Source organism: Vicugna pacos, unplaced genomic scaffold, assembly GCF_048564905.1.
Source record: "Vicugna pacos unplaced genomic scaffold, VicPac4 scaffold_103, whole genome shotgun sequence".
In the NCBI taxonomy this organism is placed as follows: domain Eukaryota; kingdom Metazoa; phylum Chordata; class Mammalia; order Artiodactyla; family Camelidae; genus Vicugna; species Vicugna pacos.
The window spans coordinates 2,689,068-2,714,234 of NW_027328783.1; the positions used below are offsets into that span (position 1 = coordinate 2,689,068).

General features: G+C 41.4%; 1 protein-coding gene across 1 annotated transcript in view; it reads left to right on the forward strand.

Moving 5' to 3' along the window:
* Positions 1-25,167, forward strand: part of LOC140694718 (uncharacterized) — a 204,121-nt gene that overhangs the window by 176,676 nt on the left and 2,278 nt on the right. Inside the window, exon 6 of the mRNA XM_072957828.1 lies at positions 3,319-3,439. The gene's annotated coding sequence lies outside the window, so the exon portion shown is untranslated. The remainder of the gene's footprint in view (positions 1-3,318; positions 3,440-25,167) is intronic.

Below are 25,167 nucleotides of genomic sequence, written 5' to 3' on the forward strand. Positions count from 1 at the left end.
TGTGTGTTTTAATCTGTCTGTCAGTGTTTTTATAGTTTTTCAGCAATGTTGTAACTTCAGAATTCTTCTAACATATTCACTCCCGATACTACTGCAGTTTGTACTGTGTATCCTATCTTATGCATGGGATTCCACTGTCCCCTCAGTGAGGAATTTCCTCTCCTATTGAGCTAGTAGCAGAGTTAAAGGAACAGTGATTTCAAGGCCTTTGCTCTCCACGTGTTCGCAGTTTCCTGTCAATCACGATTTTCTCTTTCTTGTGTTTTCATTGTGCAATTAGAATTTTTGAAAATAATTATTAATATGTTTCACCAGTCTTCCTAGAAATTTGATGTGTTTGTGCTTTTCAGTTTTCAATTTATGAAAATTGTAAATGCAGACTTGTTTTTATGTGGTCCTTTTTCACTAGATATTTGTTTACCTCTTTATAGTTAAAATAATTTTCCCCAATGAATGAATCGGTGTGCATGTTTTAAAAGATACTTAAGTTTTTATTTTTCTTATTCTAACAGGTATATTCGTTGTACAGAATTTAGAAAATAAGGATAAACACAATAATACCTTAAAAATGGCCTCTAATCTCACTTGTAGATACAGTTGTAATGTTTGAAATTGAGAATTACAAGTCCTCTCACTTTGTTCTACTCTTTCAGGTACGTTTTGGTTACTGAGACCCTCGAATTCCCATATGAATTGTAGCAGAAGCTAGTCAGTTATTGCTGAGGAGCCCGCTGGGAATGTGATCAAGACCACGTTGTATGTGTGCTTCACTCTGGGGAGCACTGCCATCCCAAGAATATTGTCATGTGATCCAGGAATTTGCGTGGTTTGTCTTTCCAGGTATTTAGGTCTTCTTTAATTTATTTCAGCAATGTGTATGGTTTACATAGTATTATTTTACTTTAATTTTTGCCTTTATACTGAGGACAATTGTGCAAGGTACCAAGATTAGAATTGTATTATAGCCCCGCAACTTGCTGCCACCATGGACGCTGTGGTCTCTCTTTGCCCTTTGTAAAATCTCGCACAAAATAGGACCTAAGTAACTCTCTCTTGAAAGAATGATTATATGATTGCTGGATGACGCTTGAGAGTCCTTGTGATGATGTCTTTTTCCCAGACTTTCCCCTCTTCTTAAATATGCCCTTTCTCTTCCTTTCCTCCAGCCTGGGTTTCAGCCTGCCTGTGGCATTGATTTTCCTTGTCTGTGGACTCTTCTTTTCACTAGTTCATGATAATGTTACATGTCGGCTGTGGAAACTTGCTAGATGTCAAGAAAGAGCAAATCCATTGCATGCTAGTATTTTTAGAGTGTGTTATTGAATTATCAATTGAAATTAAATCAGGCTGACCCATTGAGCCATCCCCTGAGCTCTTTTTGCCTTCCTACAGGTGATACTGCTCTCGTTGCTGCATGTGCCCTCCCCCCAGACTTAGTTTTGGAGTTGAGTAAATCACCATCACTGGAGCCCTCTCTTTAAAAGATGAAGAGAACATTTGCTCCTTCTCCCTGCTTGGGGACTTGGATGAGATGAGGTAACAGATAAAGAATGAAGCCCCACCTCATTCTGACCACTGCTCTTTCCGTTCATTTCTCCAGGGGAAGAGTACAATTCAAAAATATAAAGATTGTGAGCTAATGAAATATACAAGACAACCGATCATTTATTAAATACACTTTCATGCCAGAAACAAATGTATTATACACACAAAAAGCACATAAATTACGGTAGTACTGTGGTTACAAACGTGGGCCGAGTTCGAGTCCTGCTCTGGAGTGACAAGTCCTGTGAAATGGAGAACTTGTAGGTCGGCTTAGCCTCTCCCGGACTTTTTTCTTTCCTGCAGAGACAGGGCTCGCTAGTCATCCCTCCCCCGTAGAGGTGCTGTGGGTTGTAAACGACGCGCGTGGGCAGGCCAAGCACAGCTGCTCGTTCCTCGTAAGTGCAGGATAGCACAGCTTTTGCGGTTACGGCTTTATGATCGCACCGTGTAGACCCTCAGTGCTCCGAAGGGATGTCTTGCGGATTGGAGATGGGATTCTCACTTCTGTAAATACCCAAAGATTGTGTTATTGAGCCTTGCTGATATAAATCTATTCTTTAGAAAGTACATAATGTAGATATATTTTTCAAACATGCATGCTTTTTTTCTTTTATTATTTATACTTCTACCCTCTCATCACGTGGTGTGACTTTTGATGGAATCCAGGAAACAGTCCTAAGCCACCTGCCTCTTCACACTTCTTCGTGATGGTTTTCTTCCTTGACTAGAAGAGGGTTTTGCATAGGAAATTTTGTTTGCTCCCCTTCTCTTGGAGTCTCCCTGTTTGTCTGCCCATCTCTCACCTGTCCATCTGTCCATTTCTCTACCCACTCATTCTTCTGACTTGTTCCAAGAAGCACTTCAGGCAGCTTACAGAAGAACAGATACCAAATAAACAGGTGAGAAAATGGGGCCAAGTTCACAAATTGAGGCTCGGAGTTGAGCCTGTGTGAGAGTTGCAGGCGTGAGACACACGCCTCTGCCTTGTGACTTATAAGATAGACAGCATCAATGTTCCTGAGGCTCCCAGCACACACAGGGAAGCAGGGTTTGTGGGAGATGCTCACTGTCTGTGAAATAAATAAGTGGCTTAGGAGAAGCCCAGCCTTTCCAAATACTAAGACTTAGGAGAATATTTTGAGTGTCTTCCAAAATCTGAGTATTGCATTTTTTCTTTTTCAGAGTTTTATGTATAGTTGGTTAACATTCTATAACTGGAAATTTCTCCAAAACTGCTGCCCACGTGAGTCCCATGACTCGGGAATGGGGTGGTTCTTCTCATTGACGGGTGTTGGCCAGAAACGGAAAATGACAGCCTCCAAGGAGCCTGGGATTAAGCAGTTATGTTTTGTCAGTGCTGTAGATTTCAGAAAATGCTTTTACCGTTTCTCTCCATCTGAGGAAGCAGCGTGCTCTCTTCCCAGCATCAGGAGTTCAGGGTCTCGGGATGGTGGGGGCTGACTGCACTGCCGTAAAGACAGCTGAGCTAGTCACTGCATGTGTGGTGCTTTCACGTAGTGCATTTCATGTTTTTTAAAAGGTTTCAACATGTAGTTAATTAACTGAGTTAATTAACATTTAATAAATATGAGGCTTTTTTGAAAAGACAGTTATAGGCAGAATATAAGTTGTGAACACTTTAAAAATGGCTTCATTAGTGAAATTTCAGTAAGGAAGGTTCAGTTTATCTTATTTACGCCTCTCTTTAAAAGTAACAAAGAAACAAGACAGAAAAAGCAGAGGATTACTTCTGTTCTTCCTCTCGGCTTGCAGGTGCCCTCACCTCCAGTGGCATCCATCCAGACACCAGCACTGACACTGGCCGTGCTCAGAAATGCCTCAGCCCTGAAGACACAACTGACAAATGGAAGGGAGCCACGTCCTGTTACAGCAGGTGCTCTCACTTTGTGGGTCCTTATGTAACTGCGTGGTGTTATTCAGGATCGCCCTTTCTACACTGTGTGACGGTGCTGCGGTGTCTCCTAGTTATTTGTTTCTGTAACTACTCATGTATTTTTTCCAATGTGTGGTACTAGACATCTAAAAATGCATTTTTCAGATGAAAAATAATGTGTATTTAATATAAAAGTCTGAAAAAAGAGTCAAAAGGGTCTATCCTGGTCCCAGTACTCAAAGATAATAATTAACACTTTAACATCTATTTTCTGTTCTTTTCATCAGTGTGTATCAGCTCTGTCATAAAAACCAGTGAGCACTGTGTGCCTGTTTACTGTGTGGAGACCTCCATTTTCCATTCGGCTTATTACACATTTTTCTACAATATTCTATCTCCCCTGACATGATTTTTAATGACCAGTATAGCATTCTGTTTTGTGGAGGCATCGTCCATTTTACTTTGTATTTAAGTAAACTTTTAAATTCCAAGTATACTTAATTGAAATTCTGAAAAGAGAACTGTGGTGGTACCGAAAGTCCCCTACTTCCCTTCCCCTTTTTTTCTGAGAGTAAAAGCTGCTGACAATGTGGAGTATATATTTCATGACCTTTATGCCTTTGTCATATATATATACACACATACATACACGTATATGAGAAATCTATGTATATGTGTGTGTATATATGCTTTATTGAAAAATAAGGCCATACTATATGTTTTCTGTAGCTCGGTTTATTCACTAACGTATATATCATAGACCTCCTCCCACTCCAGACTCACCCGGTCCTTTCAGATAGAGTAAAGGGGTCTCCTGATGTGCAGGTTTGGTCTCTTGTGTAACGACACCTTTCGTGGGAGAGTACTGTGGACAAGGCCTTGGACCACGCTGAAACGCTGCAACTTTAGTGCCCACAGCTCTCCGTGATTTACCGCATCATTGTCTTGATGGTGAACACTTAAGTTTTCTCCATTTTCCACTGTCAGAAAGGGTGTTTGACTGGCATCCTTGTACAAACATTCCTGTGATCTTGTATGAGTATTCCTTTAGCTAAGGTTTCTGGAAATTTAGTCCTTGGATGTGACAACTTCATACATCACAGGATGCTTTCAAGTGAATCTTGAAATTCCTTCTCCTGTGGGGCATGAAAAGATGTAGAATAACTTATGTAACCAATTCTCTATCGCTGGATATGATTTCACTTCAGCATTTCTTCTCACCATTGTAAACAGTGCTGTGCAAATGTTCTGATGAGTACATCTTTTTGAACTGATTTTTTCTAAATGTAACGATTCCTAAAAGTGGAGTTCAGCCTGTGTGCACACACGTTTTTCAGAGTTTACATATCCATTGACATGTCATCCTCCAAAAGATCGCTCACAGTTTGTTGTCTCAAAGATGGACACTAGCTAGAATATCTTTTAAACATATTTGCCAATATGACGAGCAAAATGATTTTCATTATTTTAGTTTGCACTTGATGACCAGTGAGGTTTTGAGCATTTTTCACTCATTAGCCATCTGACTTTTAAAAAGTGAATGATCCCTTTTGTCCTTTGCAAACATTTAAGTGGGGGAGCTTCTTGCTGCTTTGTGACAGCTCAATGTGTATTATGAACATTAACCCCTTGTCTTCATCAACATGTATCAGAGAGCTTTTACTTGTCATTTCTTGCCTTTCATTTTGTTCATTATTGTAGGTTCATTATTGTTGTGGCCCAAAATAATCTTAAGATAGTAAATGTCTTCTTTTTGGGTTTTATTCTTAGAAATGCTTTCTTATAATGGTATAAATTTCTTCTGTAGGTTTTTTCAATCTCTAAGATGGAGATGATAATGGTACTTGTTACAGTGAGGAGAAGCTGAATTGATATGAGCAAAGAGTTGTATTTGCTCTTATTAGTACTTTCTAATATTTACATCATTTTCTGTAATTTTTCTTGTGGTCATTTTGACGGGAATAGAATTTGTTTTTTCCAGGTATTCTCTGATTGTAACAAGACAATTATTAAATTCATACTTTGCTTTTTAATTTGAAATCCCACCTGTAAAAAATACTTATGTATACTAGAGTCTCTTTTTGAGCTCATGATTTATTTCTGTCAATCTTACTTTCTTACTCTAGCACTATATCTTACATATTGTAAAAATTTATTTAATATATTACAGTGTGAATTTTTTGATTCTTTTTTCGATCCCTAAATTTCTTGGCTTGTATTATGACTTTATTATTCCTGAAGAATTCTAATATAATTTTTTCAAGTTAAAAAAAAAGATAAGTGTTGTCATGGGATTTTTTAGTAATTTTGAATTATCTTTACGAGAACGTACATCTTTAAAACTGCTTTCCTCCATACAAAAGGTTGATGTCTCTACTTTCACACTTTTACTTTACCCCTCAGTACAGTCCTGTACTTTCTCCATGTACAACATGGGCATTGTTTTTGAGTTTATTCCAGATTATTGTTGATGTTTTTGTTAATTTTTTAAGTGAGAAATTTTTGCTATTATATTTTTTAACTGTTAAAACTGACACCTAGGAAGGCAGATTCGGTTTGTAAATACTCACTTTGTAACTTCTCATTTAAAATTGTAAGTATTAAGTACTTGTTACAGAATCCTTTCTTTTCTGTTTTTAAAAATTTGTTTCCAAGATTCTCAAAATGGTCATAGCTAAGTAGTATAGGTGGGGAGACAGATGGAGAGAGGTAGTGTGGCTCATGTACAAACTGTGAGCACTTTCATGGCTGCCTTTATGCTGGAAAAGCTGATAAACAGTCCAGCTTAAACCAGGGTGGCTTTGTATGCACTTGAAATCCAGCTTTCCTGCCTGTATGGTGAAGCCTGGTAGGCGTGGCAGGTAGATGATCAAGGTCGAATGGAGGTTATTGGCTGCACAGAGCACTGTGTCTGAGAATTGGAGACCATCGCCATGGGAAATGCTTGGTGCCAGGAACAATGCAGAGGAGCTGGGGAACCTTGTGTTAAGGATTTTCCAGCCCTGGGAGTGGGAATATCAGACTCTGCATTCAGATCTGAGTTTGAATTCATCCTCTTTAGTTTACTTGTCCTCTGACTTTTGTCAAGCTATATACCGTCTTTCACTTCCTGTTTTCTTGTCTCTCAAATTAGGAGAATTACATCCTGCTGCTAGAGTGTTTGATCAGGTTAAATAATTTGTGTCTATAAGATGTCACATACAGTCACAAGCTCAGTGAGAAATGGGCTGTCGCCTGTTCTTCTGCAGCTCAGTGCTTGACAAGACATGGGGGAAAGCCAGTCCCTAATTTGTGTGTGATGCAAGTAGGAACAAAATTAATGTCTTGCCTTTCCCTAGCAGTATTCTTACAGCTTTGCTTCATTTACTTCTTTCCTCCTTTCCTTTCCCCTTTCCCATCCTCCACCAAAAGAGCCTCTCAGAAAAATAGATTCAAATTACTTTAAAGGTTGGCTCATCCTCATGAAATGATAGTATCATAAAAAAACTGTGCAAATCCCAGAATATATTTTATATGATTTACACACACACATGTGCGTGCAAACACACACACACACAAAATCAGTCTACCTCCCACTTACAGAGGGAGAAGGTCCACTTTTTCTGAGTTTTCATTCACAGAGAGTGAGAACAATGTCTCTTACACAGACTTTCGCCAGGCTTCGTGCATGGTGTTTTTAATTGAATTTCTGTTTGTGGCCATAGATATAGTCTCCTAATAGAAGAGAGAAAGTGGAGACATAGACATTCCGCTGAGATATTGGTGTCATCATATTTTAGTTGTAAAGGACTTAAGACAGCATAGAGTTGCAACATTTTATGGGTGAGAATCCATGATGTTGTAACTTAGACAAGAACCTGGGTCTTCTGCCATCTTGTCCATGCGGGTGAAGAGGCAACTGGGCAGGGGATAGTAGGGATCCTTCCTGCTTCACTTCCATGTTCTTGCTAGTTTTCATTTCAGCTGCCTTTAGTTTATGTTCATGAGGCCACTCATGGGAAGGTCACTCTGTCCTGATAGATTGAGTTTCTTATCAGCGAAAAGCTCTGGACCCACTCATATTTCCCAGAGTTTTCTGCTGACCTGCTGACACTTTATATAATTGAGACCTAAGAAACTACTGAATATAAAATCCTTATTGTTATCGTTTCCCCTCGAGTTCCATAGGAATGGGGTGCTGTCTCAGGCTGTCTAAAGCCAGATCTGAACAAAGATAGGGTGATGGGCTGTGCTGCTGGACCTACACAGTCGAAGGGGATTTCCACCTTAGCTTTATAATCAGGCAGATTAGTTCAAATCTTGCCTTTACCAATTATTATCTTTGTGTCTTGGGGGAGAAACTGTACTTTTTTGTGTCCAAATTTGTTTATCTGTAAATAAGTTCAGTATTTATTTTAAGGTTTCTGTTTTAGAATTGAATGAGCTAATTCATTCATTTATACCTAAAATAGCGATCGCATGGTTCTATGCTGGTGCCTTGGTAGTTGATTACTAAGGGAATCGGCAGTGAGAATGGGGGTGGGGGACCCCTGGATAATAGAGCTTATATTCCAGGATATGCTTGTAAAAGACTGGATGTGCAGTAGATTTTTAGTAAATATCTACTCCTTTCCTAATCTGCATTGATTGTTTATATATCTTTATACAAATATATTAACAAGTTTTATTGCAATTTAAATATTTTTGTAGTATTTACATTATGTAGCTATAAAAATACATGAAATAAAATGATTTGACTTTTATTTTCTTTTCAATAAGCAAAACAAAATAAAATAGAAAAGAAAAAAGTCTTGAGGGAGTAGAAATAATTTTATTTCTGTGGAATCAATTCCTTGTAATAGGTCTTTGTCATGTTGTTAAACAGCACATAAAATTGATAGGTTGTGACATACTGGAAATGAGGAAACAGTGGAGACATACTACCTCTAATGCAGTCATTTTGTTACCAAGTCCAAACTCGTTCTGCTTGCTGCATGACAGGCCAATAAATGGGGAGATGAGATGTTGGAGTAAGGAATAGTGACTTCATTTGAAAATCTGGCAGACCCAGAAAATGGCATATTGATATCCAGTAGAACTCTCTTCCCCAAAGCAGAATTCAGTCTCCTTTTATACTAAAAAGCGGCGGGGATGTGGTTGGTTGTTGCAAACTTCTCGCTGTACGAATTGTTTGTCCTTGGAATCCTTTGTTCCTGCAGCTGTCCATGGTGGGTCAAATTAAGGTGCCCCCGTAAAACCTCCAAATAAAAGAAAGGTTATTATCTATTTTGCCACTTGCCATCTGTACATAAGTGTAGAAGAGCAAATATCCTTAAAGATCAGAGCCCGGAGAATAGGCTGTCCTGGATATTTCAGGCTAAAGGCAACTTTTTTTCACAAAAGGTGCAGAGATAGCAAGTCGGAGCCTAGAAAACAAGGTACAGGTTTAAAGCCAAACGAACACATCTAACATGGAGTCAAATTTGTTCTTTTCTTTTACAATTTCTTTTTCTAACTCATAAATAATTTTAGTAAGAAACATGAGAAATTTTTTTTATTTTTGCTTCTTAATAACGGATTACAACTACACTTTAGTGAGCAGGGATGCTGTGCGTGCCTTGGGGTCACAGCAAACTCTTGTTGGGGGTGGTCGACCCTGTAACATACCTGATGTCCCGTGAGTGTTGGTGAGGGTCCCCCTAACCAGGGGCTCTATTCAGGAACCACCATATGCGCGTTGACCTCTGGCACCTCTTTTTCAGCTGCAGGAAATTTTTTCAGATTTTGTGATGGAAAAATCTCTCCAGCTGCAGATAATCAGGGAATAAAGGAAGAGGAAAAGCGCTTGAAGTAGAGTAGAAGAGAAGGACAGAATATCAGGGAGCGTGGGGACTTGGCAGCGGGGCCTCGGGAGAGAGAGGAGCAGAGGTGTGGAGGGTCCCGGCTATGGAACTAGCTCCTGCAACTTTCCCCGCACCCAAGCCACACAGCTTTTAATTGTGCCCAGGACTCCCTCCTGTCTGGATGTCACCCTGGGCAGAACTTTGAGAATCGAAGCTAAGGGGTGGTCAACACTCACCTAGGGGGTCACTGAGGACTTTGCTCAAGTCCACATTGACTTTTCCAGTCATGTGCCTTCACCTGTTCTTTATCTCAGGATCTGAGAAGCAGGAGCAAGGAACTCATGGAGAGATCCAGGAAGATATCTGACTGTGTTAAGAGACGACAGTCACAGTGACACGTGGAGCGAAGACACTTGCAGTAAAGTAAAATAACTTCACAACTATTGCATCAGAGCTGCAAGTGTGAGAGAACCTAAGCCTGTCTCAGAGTGCAGGGGACAAGAGAAAAGGAATGGTAAAATTACTACTGACATTTGAAATTTTGTTAAAAAGAATGCTACTGTTAATTGTATCACTTGAATGTATGCAGGTGTTTTTCTATGAGCATTCATAGGTTCACAAAACCCCACCAGCCTCTCTTGCTCCCATCTGGTGTGGGCTTTCTCAAGCACAGTGCCCTTCCTGCTTGGGTGGGCCACGCTGCTGGTCCTCGCCTGGGGCCGGACTGCTACAGGACACTGAGTCCCCGAGGCACGACCTGGGATACATGACAGGAACATCTCTGCTCTTGGCTGAGGGCCTCCGTTTCCCCCTGCAGTGTAAGAATGCCGGTGACTCAGTTAGAAGCATGCATCCAAGCCATCCTTCCGTGTCATCACCATCTAGAAGCGGTGCCTGAATATTCTGAATTTCTGCAGAATGTGGTTTACAATCACCTTGAACAAGTGAGTGTGTGTCCTCTTTCAAGTGGAGGAATTACTGCCGTTTTCCTGGAACTTACTCACCAGTAGTCCATCTGATTTTTCTGTGCTAGGATTCAGTATAGCCTGCTAATAACTCTGCAGTCAGATCTTGAAACCCTGATGAAGAAGATTATTTATTTTCTTTCCTTATATGATAGTATTTTACTTTCAAAATTCTGAGTTTTCTGTTCTTGGAGGAATTTTTTTGGGGTTTGGAGAAACAACTTTGCTCTTACCATCTTTGTGACCTGTTGCTATATGCATCTCACCTGTCTTCTGTCACTTGTGAGGCGGTTCCATTTGTGACCCTGTCCGGGTTATTCATGTTATAAAACATAAAATCTGTAAAAGTACAGAACCCTTTTACTCCGAAGACATTCCACAAATACTCCTTTAATCTGGGTGTGGTTTTAACAAGACACAAACATTAGAACATATACTTGCAGGTTGCCAGTGCAAAATCCCCAAATGAATAGTCTAGCTCAACATCTAAAATCTTTCTTATCTACCTTGGATATGTATGGATAAGTGAAGCAGTTTGCTAAGAACCCAAGACCAGGTTTAGGATACAGGCTGATGTAGCTCAGCGGGTCCTCCCAAGCTGATGCTCTGCCAGAGAGTGGGGTTGAGGGGAGAAGGCGTGCCCTGCCCTCCGTGAGCTGACAGTTTCATGGCAAACACCTTCACAAGGTGAAGAAATTGGAGTTTCTTCTATGAACAGTGGGTCTGAAAAGAGCCCAAAAAGCATGGGAGTGACACAATCCCATTTGTCTCAAGTAGGGGAGAGTGGCTGTGGGGCCACTTGGGAGACTCGTGAGTCCAGGTGGGCAGTGTTGGTGGCTTCCACTTGAGCGGTAGGATAGTGGGTAAAAGCGAACAGATTGAAGGCATGTTTAGATGGTAAAAAGAAAGATTTAAAGCTGTCTGTGAAGGTAGGATGGAGTAAGGCCCAGGTTTCTGGGTGGATTAATGAGTTAAATGATGGTCCTGCTGTGTTCTGAGGAGGGAAAGCTGCAGAGGGATTTCTGGGGGAAAACTGATGAGTTCAGCTGTGGGTAAAGTGAAAGGTTGTTAGATGTGTGGTCTGGGATCTCAGGTGAGAGCCAGTAGTGAGTAGGGAGAGGGGAGAGAGACTTTCAAATAATTTTATCCTGTGAACATACATATAAGGATGAGTAATGACACACTTAACCCCTCTATATTCTGTATTTAAAACCCAGTAACATTTTGCTATATTGGTTGCAGGGGTTCTTAATTTTTTAATACAAATAAAATAAATAGAAACAAAATAGTGGAGTTAATGAATATCTTAGAGTTGATGTGTGTCCTTGTATGTATTTTCATACCTCATCTGTTTATAAACATAATCTACAAAAAGTTAACTTGCTTAGAATAAGAGTTAAACACAGGGACATGACACACTCTGTTGGGGGTTGAAGGTGATATCTTTGGCAAATTATATAGCCTCTCTTTGCCTTTGTTGCATCTTCTGTGAATGCCCCCGTGCCCCTCATCACAGCTGATTTCCTAGACTAGAAGTTGGGAGGGAGGCTGCTGAAGAGAGTAAGAGGTGGCAACTGCTAGGAACAAAGAAGACAAAGACAAAGACAGATTAAAGCCGAGAAACTGAGTCCTAATACCCTCAAAGGAAAAATAATCCCGCAGTGTTTTGAGCCACTTATCATAAGGGAAACAAAATCACGTGGATCCAAATCTCTTGAGCATATGTGTATTGTGGGTGGGAGGGTATCATCAGAAAAGGGTTGAGAAGAGGCTTTTTGGTTTCCCTTAACGTTTTCAGTAAGAATGGGGTGCAGAAGCAAAAACCACCCGCTACACAGTAGAAGGTGTTGTTTTGTGCGAAACTGACCAAAGTTTGGAAACCAGTCATCAGTGGTGCTGGGAAATGAAGAGGCTTCTGGATTGGGTGGGGCACTTGCTGTGACTTCCAGGTGACCTGCTGGCTGGGGTCTGTGAGGAGGGCAGTAGGTTTGCAGTGTGACCTGGGCATAATCCCTGGCTCTGAGGCTGCTGGTCTGACTAGCAGACCTGGGCAGATGCAGTCCTATTGGGGCATCTCGTGATGTGGCCTGGGACACCTGCCATGCTGAGGGCGAGAGGAGGGATCCCCTAAGGGTGTGTCCCTGTGAAGAGTAGAAACGTCCTCCTGCAGGGGAGGAAGAGCCTCTGAGCAGCGGGCCGGATGCACAGGCATATGTGTATTGCAGCCTGAGCACGGAGATTTCGGGGACCTGGAAGTCATAAAGTGGCCCGAACAGCCTTGTTCCTTAGAAACTGGAGGGAAAAGATGCTGCAAATGCAGGCTAATTTCAGACCCTGTGGTGGGTCATGAGTGATAGGAAAGAACTGGTCAGGCAGGCACGAAAGAACCCTGTGGTTGTCCCAGTTGGGGCGTCACACAGGAGGGAGGAGCAGAGTTATAGACTTTGTCACTTTTTATCTGTGTGACTTTGAACAATAACACCCCACCTCTCTCTATATATATCTTCATCTGTAAAGTGACAGAGTGACAACTCGTGTCATCAGAAGGCTTAGTTTAGCTCTGATCCTCATTGTCCAGTCCTGTCAGTGCTGCCCTGCAAGGTTCTGCAGTGGGTGCTCTTACCCTGAGATGGGAGGGCGTAGAAGGGCATTGTAGCACCCGAGGGCAGGAAGGGGTTTCTTTAAAAGCAGACATGTAGCCTCCTGCAGCTGCAGACCTGCAGGCAGTTTGGTTTATGGTCGTGGAGAGGACTTTGGAGGTCTTAGCATCGTCTTAAGACTTGTTTTCCCTTGGGGACCTGATTTGCCTTTGCAGATTAATGTTGAAGATTTGGGCTTCTGGCAAAGCTGTTTTCAGAGATGGGTATATATGTAACATATAGTATAAAATGAAAGGTTTTATTTAATATTTGGGACTTTGTAGCTGTAGGGAACAGCTCTGTTGGCCTGGTTTCCACGGAGGACACTAGCAGTCGTCAGAGCGTGCGGGAGGGCAGGCAGCCTGCAGTGCTGCTGCAGGGGTTCTCCCCAGCAGGACGCTCTGCTGAGTTGACTCTTCTCTGAGTTTGGTTGCCAGAGGAGCAGACAGCAAAGTAATGAGTTCTGGTGGGATTGTATAATGACAGGAAGAAAGAGGGAGCCGTAGTTCTTAGGGACTACTACACTCTTTTGGTTCCTGATCCAGTGTGTCCCATTACACAATTGATGAGTTGTGTCTATTCTGGGACTTGATTGAAATAAACGTGCAGCCTGAATATTAAGAGTTATGTTTTATTTGTCAGAAGGACTCAAGCCAGGATGACCGCCTCTCAGAACACTCTGAGGGACTGCTCGCAAGAGTAGGGGAGAAGCTAGGATTATATAGGAGCTTTACAACAAAGACCAGGTAGTCAGAACAATAAAACATTGCTTGTTATCTAAAGAAAGCCAGGTATCTCAAGTTCATGAATTTAATGCTTTTCAATATATGGGAGGAAGCCAACATTTGGGCTGACTGAATATATACTTTAGACAAGCACCTAGCTATCTAGGGCCAGTAATCTTCCTTTCTTATTCTGAGTCTGCTCAGAGGGCACCATTGTGAATGGCTGCAGGCCTGTCTTCACTGGGGGGTGGCGGCAGCCGCTGATGACTTGTTTTCAGCATTCTTTGTTTAGTGACATGGTTGCAATATTTTCATTCAATTTGTAGTGTTTTCATTCACAGAAAATTATGGTATTACCCTGATTATGGATAATCTGGAAGCTTGGAATGGAACCGAGATGGAATTACTGCAGGTAACTTCTACTTTAATAAGCCATGTGTAAACATGAACACGGAGGAAGCATACAAAAGGATTCGGTGGTGAATGGGAAGGGTTTCTGCACGTTACAGGAGAAGGCAAGGCAGAATTCTTCTTCTTTGTGGGCAGGTATGTGAGTCCAACTTTCCTTTCTGAAGTGCTTTCTGAGAACTGTTTATGGTAATGAACCAACATTGACAAACGGTGACACACATTGCATTTAAGAGCTGGCTGGCTTCAACTTGGGTATTGGACAGGTGGAATTCATAGGCAGTGGTCAGGTGGATGGGACAGAGATGGAGCCCAGGCCTGGGCCCATATTCAGGTTGAAATCGCCATTTACTCACCATAGCGCCTTGGACTTGAATGTAACCTCTCTTAAACTGATGGTGAGTCTGTGAAATGGGCATGATAATATTCGTTACTTCCTGGGCTTGTTGTAAGTTCTGAAGATTATTATAGCACACATGAAGCACTTAACACACTGACACTTAGCAGTGTACACTTTGTTCGACCACCACGCTTGGTGTGTGTCAGAGCCTTAAAGGCAGCATGTGTCTGTTTAGGATGCACTGGTAGCCCCTTGGCTACTTTGTGAATTTGGTGATTTCCTTTAATACTTGTAACTCTGTGTGCCATGGGCAGTTATTTTTATGGACAGATGAGGAATCTCAGGGTAAAAAAGACTGTGTAATTTGCCCAAAGTCAGACCATAATTTTGTGTGCAGGGGCCTCGGTTCAGCATGGGCTCCTGGGCCTTCTGCTCTCTCCGTTCAGCACCAGAGCCAGATGTGGGCTCGGCTGTTTCCCAGCCCAGAATATCCGGCAGGCCACAAGACACACCTGGTCCTGTGCTGCTTGAGCAAAATCTCCGGAGGAGAGGCAGTTACAAAAGGGATAAACATAAAAACAGACGACAGCAAATTGTGATCAGCTCTGAGAAGGAAAGGAACACGTCTGGCCGTGCAGAGCTGGGAGCTTTCCCGTCGGGGCTGCTCTGGGGGTGTTCATCTCAGCTAAACAAGCTGTGCTGCTGCACCAAGGCAGGAAGGCAGGGCGCGTGTGGCCAGGTAGACAGGGCCTCGTTGATCGTACTCATTCCCTATTAAGTGGCAGGTGTCACAGGCACTTAACTAATAAACAGATGTTGGCCAGAATCATCACGCATTTTGCTTGGTAGTTTTATTGGCGCCAACTTTGAGAGGAGGTCATTGAAGCTGGGGAGTTTGCTGCATGCCCGTGATTACCATGGAAATACCCCCACTGGTCTTTCAACCTAGACTGGTGTGGCTGTCATGTCCCAGCCCTGTGAATGGCATCGTGCAGCTTCTCCCAAGTGGCCCAAATGACTGACATTGATATGCTTAATTCGTAGGAAATGGTATGTGGCAATAAGAGAAAAAGGTAGTAAGAAATTGGAAAACTAGAAAATAACCAATTCTTCCCCTGCTGGGGGACCGTACCCTGTGTCTCTCACCCCACTCACTGCCTGTCACCTCCTCCCTGCCGACTCCGTGTTCAGAAGCCACTCTGAGCCTTTGAAGAACATTTTGCCTCATGACACTGTTGACTAGGACCTGCGACCTCTCTGTCCCTGGTTAACTCTCTCTTCAAAGCCATTTAAATTTCTTGCAGGCTCCTCCACTCAAATGTAAGAATAGCCCCTTTAAACTTCTTGATGCAGCTCCTTAATGAAGATCTTGGGAAGGAAACCTAGCCAAAACCTGGGAGGTATTCACAGAGTGAATGTAACCTGAGCATTTTTTGACGTTCAGAATCAGAGCGGTGGGAGACACAGGAAGGCCTTTTTAAGTTAGAAAGTGGAAAGAGAAAGGACTCAGGATGTTTGAGACTGAAACATCTCTGTCCCAGCCAGCAAGGCACCTGCGTTCAGGATGGTGTGTGGGGAGTGCAGAGTTCTCAAAAAGAAAGAAGTGGTGGGATGGCAGGGAGGACATTTAGGTACTTAACTGGGGAAGGAAAAAGTTGGCTGAACAATTCATGGTTGAACAAGAGGATTGTGACATGATGTGTTTGTATTTTGGAGAGAAGGGTTTTGTGGAGCCAGGCCTAAGGAGAAATCTCTCTGACTGGGGAGTCAGCACAACAAAAAAACACAGAGAACCAGGCAGACCCCATGGCCCCTGATGGGGGAGAGGCTGCCCACCAATTGGAGACCTGGAGGCTGCTTCTGTCCCTTAGCTGGGGTCTCAGACCTCACTTCACATCCCAGTCCTGTTGATACAAGAAAAAATATGTGGGGCATGAGAAGGGCTGTGTCCCAGGCTTCCGTTGAGCCCCTGGGATGTGCCCCACCAGATTTTGTTCCTTGGCTTCATGCAGTAAAGAATTCAAGAACAAGCCAGTGTTGAGTAAAGGTAGATTTATTCAGAGAGATACATTGACAGGCATGAGAAACGTCACGAAGTATGGGGGTTTGATGCTCAGATTAAAAGTAGGCACACACTCCACAGAAATAGTGTGGGCCTTCTCCGAAGAGGTAGAGAGAGGGGTTCCTGGGATGTGGCTCTGTGTTGCTCCTCTTCTTGGGCTTCGTGGTTTCATATGCTAATACGTAGAAGGACCAGCCTTAGGGCAAGGGGCTGGGATTCCAGGGAGTTGGCCATTTTCCACCCTTTGACCTTTTGTGGCTAGCCTTGTGACTGCCATGGTGCCTGGGGCCGTGTTATTCACCATGTTACTATTACAATGGGTGTATAATGAAGCTCAGGATCTACTAGAAGTTAAATCTCTTCATCCTGAGCCTCAAGACCTATTGGGGGTTGAATTCTTCACCATTTTGATGTTAATTGCTGTGGTCTTTCTTGAATGGCTTGCTCTGCCCCCTTCCATCCTGTCTCACTGTGATGACACAGAGAGAGCAAAGGCCGGGCCCTGCGTGTGTTCCTGCATTTAACAGCGGGAGATGTGGGGTGGGCTGAGGATGACTCTGAGTGGTGAGAAATATGTTTCAGATTTTCCCACATGAGACATGGGGACCTGCCAGCAGCCATCGCAGATTTATCTCACGGGCATTATCGCTTGTGTTGTTACGGAAACAACAGGCCAGCCAAGAAATAAGCAGCACTCAGAGGGTGGGAGTACTGAGATTTATTATGCCAGCGGGCTCAGAGGGGCTTCTGTTCCCAAGCCCTGAGCACATCCAAGACGTGCACATGAGGTTTTATAGGGTTAATTACAAGTATGGGGCTTTTAGCCAATAAGGCTCAAACAACAAAAAGCAAGGAATCAGTACACTGAAGCTTATCAATTTGGAACAGATCACGTTACTGACAATTGTTGACCTTGGATTTACGAGTTAGCTTGTTAGCCCAGTAAACTGACACTGAACTTCAGATTTACGAGTTAGCCCAGCAAAACTTAGATCAGTAAACCGACACTTATCACACTTAGATTTGTGACTTAGCTTGTTAGCCCAGCTGGGGTTTTTGTTCACAGTGTCACTCATCTTTTTTATTTTACTTTTATTTTTAAAGTATTTAATCCAAATTTAATATCAGGATTTTTTTGGAAAGAAATTTCTCTTTTTCTTTTCTTTGGGGCTCTTTTGGGGGGTAGGAAATTAGGTATATTTATCTGTTAGTGGAGGCCCTGGGGCTTGAACCCAGGACCCTGTGCACACTAAGCACACGCTCTACCACCTGCCCCATCATCTTTTTCTTTTTGCTTTAGCTGCCAAGAATCTTACAGCTGAATTTCTAGTCGGCCTTTAACACTTGCCCTGACTTCATGGAATCCATTTTTATGAGTTTACCTCCCCCTGGTTTCATTTAAGTATTGAATCTCCATTTTCTCTTCACTCTCAGTTTTGCCTTTTTGTTGTTATGGTTGTTAAGCTGTGTTTAAAAAATTGTTTAATTTCTCTTTTAGCAGGAGGCTGAAGTAAATAAATATGTAAACAAACATCACACTTAAATGCTTTTATATATTCTAAGCTGTTTAGTAGTTAATTAAAAACCAAATTGAATATTAAAGGGATAACATTTTTAAATTATTTTTTAAATTTTTTATAAAGACATAGCTGATTTAAAATATATGTTTCAGGTGTACAATAGATGCTCCATTTATAGTTACTGTAAAACATTGTCTGTATTCCCTGTGTTGTAAGATACATCCCTCTAGAGTGTTTACATGTTGCAGTTTGTATAAGAAAGTTGGGTAACGCAGAGTCTGGGACGTGGCTGTGTATGACTCAGGTTCACGCTCACCCTGCCTGTCAGAGCTCAGGCCTTCACTCCTGTCTGCAGGGGAGCGAGTGGAGGCAGCTCTCATCAGCGCTGGCACCACACTCTGAGTGGCAGTGACAGCAGTGACTGTGTGTGGACGTGAAAATTGTTGTTCCAAGAGTTTTACATGCTTTTCTGCATTTAATAATTAAAGCCCTCCTGTGAGGAAGGGTTTTAAGTTTTTAATGAATAATACATTTTATTTTGATATTGATAGACTTCAAAACTCCGGAAAATTTACAGGAGTAGTACAATAAATGCTTAGATACAGTTCACCTTAAAGGGCACTATTTGCCCTTTTGTGACGGGCGTAATTTAGCATAAATTTTCAAAGTTCATTCATATTGTAGCCTGAATCAGTACATTATTCTTTTTGTTTGATAATATCCTTTTCCTTTTTTTTCGTTTTTGGTCTATTTAAAAATATTTTCATTGAAGTCTAGTCAGTTTATAGTGTTGCATCAGTTTCTTGTGTACAGCACAAAACTTCAGTTAAATAGGAACATACCTGCATTCATTTTCATATTCTTTTTAAACATAAGTTACTATAAGTTATTAAATATATTCTCCTGTGCTATACAATATATACTTGCTGTTTATTGTATACATACCCAGCATGTGCAAATCTTGAACTCCCAATTTATTCATTCCACACCCTCTCCCCTCTGGTAACCATAGTTTGGTTTCTATGTCTCTGTGTCTGTTTCTGTTCTGTAGATAAGTTTATCTTTTTGTTCCTTTGTTTTTGGTGTTTTTTTTGTTTTGTTTTAGATTCCACATGTGAGCGATCTCATATGGTATTTTTCTTTCTCTTTCTGGCTTATTTCACTTAGAATGTCATTCTCCTGGTCCATTCATATTGCTGCAAATGGCATTATTTTATTATTATTTTATTGCTGAATAGTAGTCTATTGGACATATATACTACAACCTCTTTATCCAGTCGTCTGTCAGTGGACATTTAGGTTGTTTCCATGTCTTGATATTGTAAATAATGCTGCTGTGAACATTGGGGTGAAACTGTCTTTTTGAATTACGTTTCCTTTCGGATATATGCCCTGGAGTGGGATTGCTGTGTCATCTGGGCCCCCAAGGTTTTGTCTTTTGAGGAACCTCTATACAGTTTTCCACAATGGCTCCACCAAACTGCATTCCCACCACAGTGTAGGAGTGTTCCCAATTCTCCACAGCCTCTCCAGCATTTAGTGTCTATGAACTTCTGAATGATGGCTATTCTGACTGGTGAAAGGTGATACTTGTTTGCAGTTTTGATTTGCATTTCTCTGATAATGATATTGAGCATTTTTTCATGTGCCTTTTGGCCATTTGTATGTCTTCATTGGAGAAATGTTTCTTTAGGTCTTCTGCCCATTTTTGGATTGAATTGTTTGTTTTTCTTTTTTATCAAGTGTAAAAGCTGTTTACATATTCTGGGAATTAAGCCCTTGTCACTTTCATTTAATGCAACTATTTTCTCCCACTCCATACGTTGTCTTTTTGCTTTAATTTTTGTTTTCTTTTCTGTGCAAAAGCTTGTAAGTTTAATTAGAACCCACTTGTATATTTTTGCTTGTATTTCTATTGCTTGAGTAGACTGCTCTTGGAAAATATTTTTTGAGATATATGTCAGATGTTTTGCCTATGTCTTCTTCTAAGAGGTTTATAGTGTCTTGTCTACAATTTTAAGTCTTTAAGCCATTTTGAATTCATTTTTTTGTATGTTGTGAGGGGGTAGTCTAACTTCATTGATTTACATGCAGCTGTGCAGTTTTCCCTGCACCATTTGCTGAAGAGGCTGTCTTTGCTCAATTGTATGTTCTCACCTCCTTTGTCAAAGATTCAATTACCAAAAGTTTGTGGGACTATTCTTGGTAATTTTGTTTATCCATTCATTGATGGATGGATATTTTTAGTGACTTTTAGCTACTCTGAATGATACTGCTATGAATATTAATGTGCAAGTTTTTGTGAGAATACATTTCCATTCTGTTGGCTGTACAGTTGGCCCACCATATCTGTAGTTTCCACTTCATGGATCCAGATGGCTGATTGCAAAGGGACTTGATCATCCTTGGATTATGGTATCCAGGGTGGGGGGTTCCTGAAACCAACCCCCCGAGGACACTGAAGGATGACTCTACATGTAGGAGTGGAATTGCTCAGCCACATAACTCTAAACTTTTGAGGAAACATCGGGCTCTTCCAAAGAAGCTGCACCATTGCCCCTTTCCAACGGCTGCATATTGAGGGTATCCATTTCTCTGCCTCCTGACTGACACTTGTTATTGTCCATGTTTTGATTATAACCATCCTAGTGAGTTTAAAATGAGATCTCATTTTGATTTTGATTTCGCTAGTGATGCTGACCATCTTTTCAGATGCTTATTGGCCAATTGTGTATCTATTTAAATCCTTGGCAAATTAAAAAATTGGGTCGATTTTCTTTGTATTGTTCAGTTGTAAGCATTTGTTTTATATCCTGGATACTAGTCTCTTATTAGATATATGCTTTGCAAGATTTTTCTCCTATTCTGCAGATTGTCATTTCACTTTAATTTTTTTAAACATTAAAACAATTTCTTTATAGGGGAGGTAATTAGATTTATTCATTTTGTTTTTCTTCCTTAGCACGCACTCTATCATTTGAGCTACCCCTTTCCCCTTTCATTTCACACTCTTGATGTTGTCCTTTGTAACAAATGATTTTAATTTGATGAAGTCCATTTTATCTATTTTGTTTTATCACTTGTGCTCTTGGTATTGTATCTAGGAAGCCATAGCCTATCCTATGACCACAAAGATTCATACTATGTCTTCTTTTAGAAAGTTCATATATTTAGTTTTTACGTTTCTGTCTGTGATCCATTTTGAATTAATATTTGTTATATAAAATACGGGGTCCAGATTCCAGATTCATTCTTTTGCCTTCAGATACCCAGGTGTCTCTGCTCCATTTGTTGGATAGACTATACTTTCAATGGAGTGTTGTTGGCACATTTCTGGAAAACTGACTGTAAATGTAAGTTTCCCCCCAGGATTTTTTATTGTGTCTCATAGATTTCTGCATCCAAACTTATGACAGAAGCATAATGACTTGAGTGCTATAGATTTGCTGTAACCTTTGAGTGAGTCCTCCAAATTTGCTCTTCTTTTTCAAGATTGTTTTGGCTGACCTTGGGTCCCTTGCTTTCAATATGAATTTTGGGATCAGTTTTTCAATTTTTGCAAAGAAGTCAGCTGGAATTTTGATAGGGATTCCATTAAATATGTAGATTACTTTGGGAAGTCTTAACATTTTTAACAATATTTTCTACCATTGCATGATCATGGGATGCCTTCCATATATGAAGATATTTTAAATTTTTTTTGGTGATACTTCAAAATATTCAATGTACAAATCTTGTAAACTTTTGTTAAATGTATCTCTCATTTTATTTTTTATGCAGTTGTAAATGGAACGGCTTAGCTTCATAAGGGTGGGACTATATATATCAATTTATTTATTTCTAGGATTCCTACATAGCAAATACCCTAGGTTTATATTTGCTACATTGATCTATCCACAATTCTTCCCACCCCCGTGTCATAAGAAACCAAGACCCAGCTTAAGCCATCTGAACACCTATGTGGAAGTGAGAAATGAGACCTTTGGGTGGGGTTTGTGTAGATGATACTGAGATCTTATTCAGGATGGCTTCATCTTAATTTCTTTTAAGCAATCCTTTCAGAGTACATAGTCAGATACATTAGGAAAATGATGTTTTGATGTGCGGAGGAGCTAAGACTATAATTTTCAAGTAATTTCTAGTGAGAGTGTTGTACTTGAAACATAATTTGCATCAATCTTTGAAGATTTATGTTTCAGGAGCTTTGAGTAAATAATACCTGTCTTTATTCAATAACTACAACTAAATGCTCAAGCAACATGTAAGAGTTTGAGCAAACTGCTCCCACCCCGTAGTGCTGGTTGGTTGCAGCTGTAACTGGAGTCAGCGCTTACCTCGCCCAGTACACTTGTGCTGATCTGCTCAAAACAGTTCGTCCAACAGTTTGTCGGTAGTCTTTTAGACAAAGCCATAAAGCATTGATTTAAGGTTGCTGGAATGTAATCTATTCTTATTAATATTAAGTAAGCACATATTGAGTACTTACTGTATGTTGGGAATTGTCCCTCAGCCTCACATGAATATTACTTTTAATAAAACCTCTCATATTTCCCTGTTATTTGCACTTTACAGATAAGGAGACTGAGGATTAGGTCTTCTCTCTTTTGGGGGGAGCTCATTATCAATGATGGGAAGTTGTAAGGAAAAAGATATTGATTCATCCAGAGAAAATATTTTTCTGAGATTCAGTATTGAAGAAGGTAACCACTGAAGAGGGTGATCATTGTTTGAGTGAGACGAGCCCCGGGTTGTACGGAGTCAGCATCCCTGTCCTGGACGCTGCACGTGTAGAGCTGCGTGGTGGGTGAGGCGGCGCGGCCGCGCAGGGAAAGCGGATGCCGGGCCGTTGGGCTGTGCTCAGGCCCGGTGGGGCTTTCTCCTAAGAGCAGTGGACCGTCATTGACAGATTTTAAGTAGGCTAGTGCGATGCTCTCGTAGATCACTTTTGTCTTGTAGAATGCTTAGAAACATTTAGAAGGCTCGGCAGGAGGTGATGTGATGAGTCAGAGTAGGGTGGCTGCGAGGTGTAGCAGTGTTCAATTTTCAAGTGATTTTCAGTCCCAGGTTTGTGGCTCAGTAGCCGTGTCACTTTGGATGACACACCCAAGGAAGTGAAACAATTTATCTAATCAATAGAAGCAGTGATGTACAGAACTCCCAGGACTGCTGTGTAGATCCAGTGAGATAACGTGTGCACAGTGTGCAGCATGGTCCCCAGCACAGAGTCAGTGCTGAGGGAGTGCCAGTGAGTACCTGGTAGGACAGGTGTGGGTGGTGGATCTCGTTGACTGAGGAAATTTGCCCCTGAAGGAGGGGTCTTGTCACATCTGTGAGTGATTGGCCTGAGCTGGGAGAGGCAGGGAGACCTTGCCCCCGACCAAGGGCCCTGGGCAGGATGGCTATGGGAGGAACACCGTGAAGTTAGCTCTTTGCAGGTGGAGTTGGAGGTGCCCTTGAGACATCTAAGTGCAGTGTCACAATCACAGAAGTGGTCTGGTCCCGGGCTGTGCATTTTCCTGCTGAGATATTGATCTCTGAACGCGAAGACATACTTTACAGGACAAGTGAATAGTAGTATCATCTCTCATCAAAGCTCACATCTCTTTATTCATCACTCACTTTGCTAATTGGGTACTTACAGAACACACTTCACTGTCCTCCCCTGGGCTCAGGCTCCACAGAAAAGAGCTGGTGAGTCTCCCTCTTTTCCAGAAGAAGACACACTTAGCTGGTAGACATCTATACCTCGCCAGACTTAGAATTTTAGGTTGTTGATTTAATTCTATTTTCTGTTGGTCATCTCCTGACAGGAGAGACGTTTTACCTCATGGTCAGGTTTCAATTAGCTGTTACTGAGAATTGCTGGTCTGATCCATAGTGTATTTTTTCTATTAACTTTGTAGAGTACTTATCATTTTTCTGTCTTTGCTCTTTAATTTTGTTTGCCCCTTCAATTTTCTATCTTATTTGGGACCTTATTTTATTTTTTAATTAAAAAATGTCTATTAGCAGTTAACAAAACAAAAGCAAAGAAAAAATGCACATGATAGCTAAATTTAGAAAATATCTTGTGTGTTTTCTGTCTCAGCAATGGAGGGTTCTAGAAACTCGTGAAAAGCTTCATTACATAAGTTCCTTTAAATTCTGATTAAGAAATAAAACCTTCCTTCCTCATCTTTCAAGCTGCACAGCTAATTGTCAAGAAAGTGAGGGGAAATTCTCAGAAGCCAAGACAAACCAGAAAGCAGGGATTCTGGGAGATACGTGAGCCTTAGAAGCCCTGGGGTGCCGGTTGGCTCCTGAACTGAGTTTCAGTTGCCCTGGCAGGAGGGCAGGAGTTGAGCCTGTGGCCTCTCACACTGGGAGTTGGATGGCTGTTCTTATATAAGGCCAAGCACATCCTGAGAATCCTGCTTTATAAAAGGTTGAATTAGAAAGAAAAGAATAAAAGCATTCCTCAAGGCAAGGAAGTAAGGAAAGTAAAATTTTTTGGAAGCGGGAAAAAATAACATATCCAAAGTAAGGATTTAGTTTAAAGCTGTTCTGGCATGAGAGTGACCACAAACCCATGGCAGAAAATCACAGCTCCTCCCGGAAAGAGAAGGTGTGTTTTGAATGAATCAGTGGACAGCCATTCTGAAAAAGGCCTCCAGAGTCTTCTGGATCAAGATACTGGACTCAAACACCTCCCTTCCATGGTCTCATTTAAATAACCAGAAAGGTTTTAAAGGAAAGAAGCCATAATCATAGTTCTATTTATTGACATTACTTTATGCTAGGAATTCAAAGGTGACTATGGAGTTGTCTCCTCTTTTATGGACCTTACTTTCTATTTGACATAGTTGGGGAACTTGGTGGAGGGTGGTGTTAGTATGTTGCAATTAACCAGGAGAGGAGTTTAAGAAAGCAGTGAAGGGTTGGTGACATTTTTCGCTGAGGACAGTCCTGTTCAGTTGGCTTGTAATTACAGGCTCGTTGAGTTGTCACTGGAGGGAATTAATCTTAAGGAATTTGGACTTAACTCAGGCCTCTTCAGAATGGACAAGTGAACCTGGAGAAAGACAGTCAAATCTGTGCAGACATTGAAGTTCACTTCAACATGTGGTATCCATGAGCCAAAGATAGGACTAGTAGGCAGCACTTCTTGAGGACAGAGGAGTGGTTTTTAAGGTTCTTCAAGAATGAATCCCAAGGTACCGGGATGGCCAGTTGTCAAACTGTGACTTTGCTCTTTGGACGGTGTATCC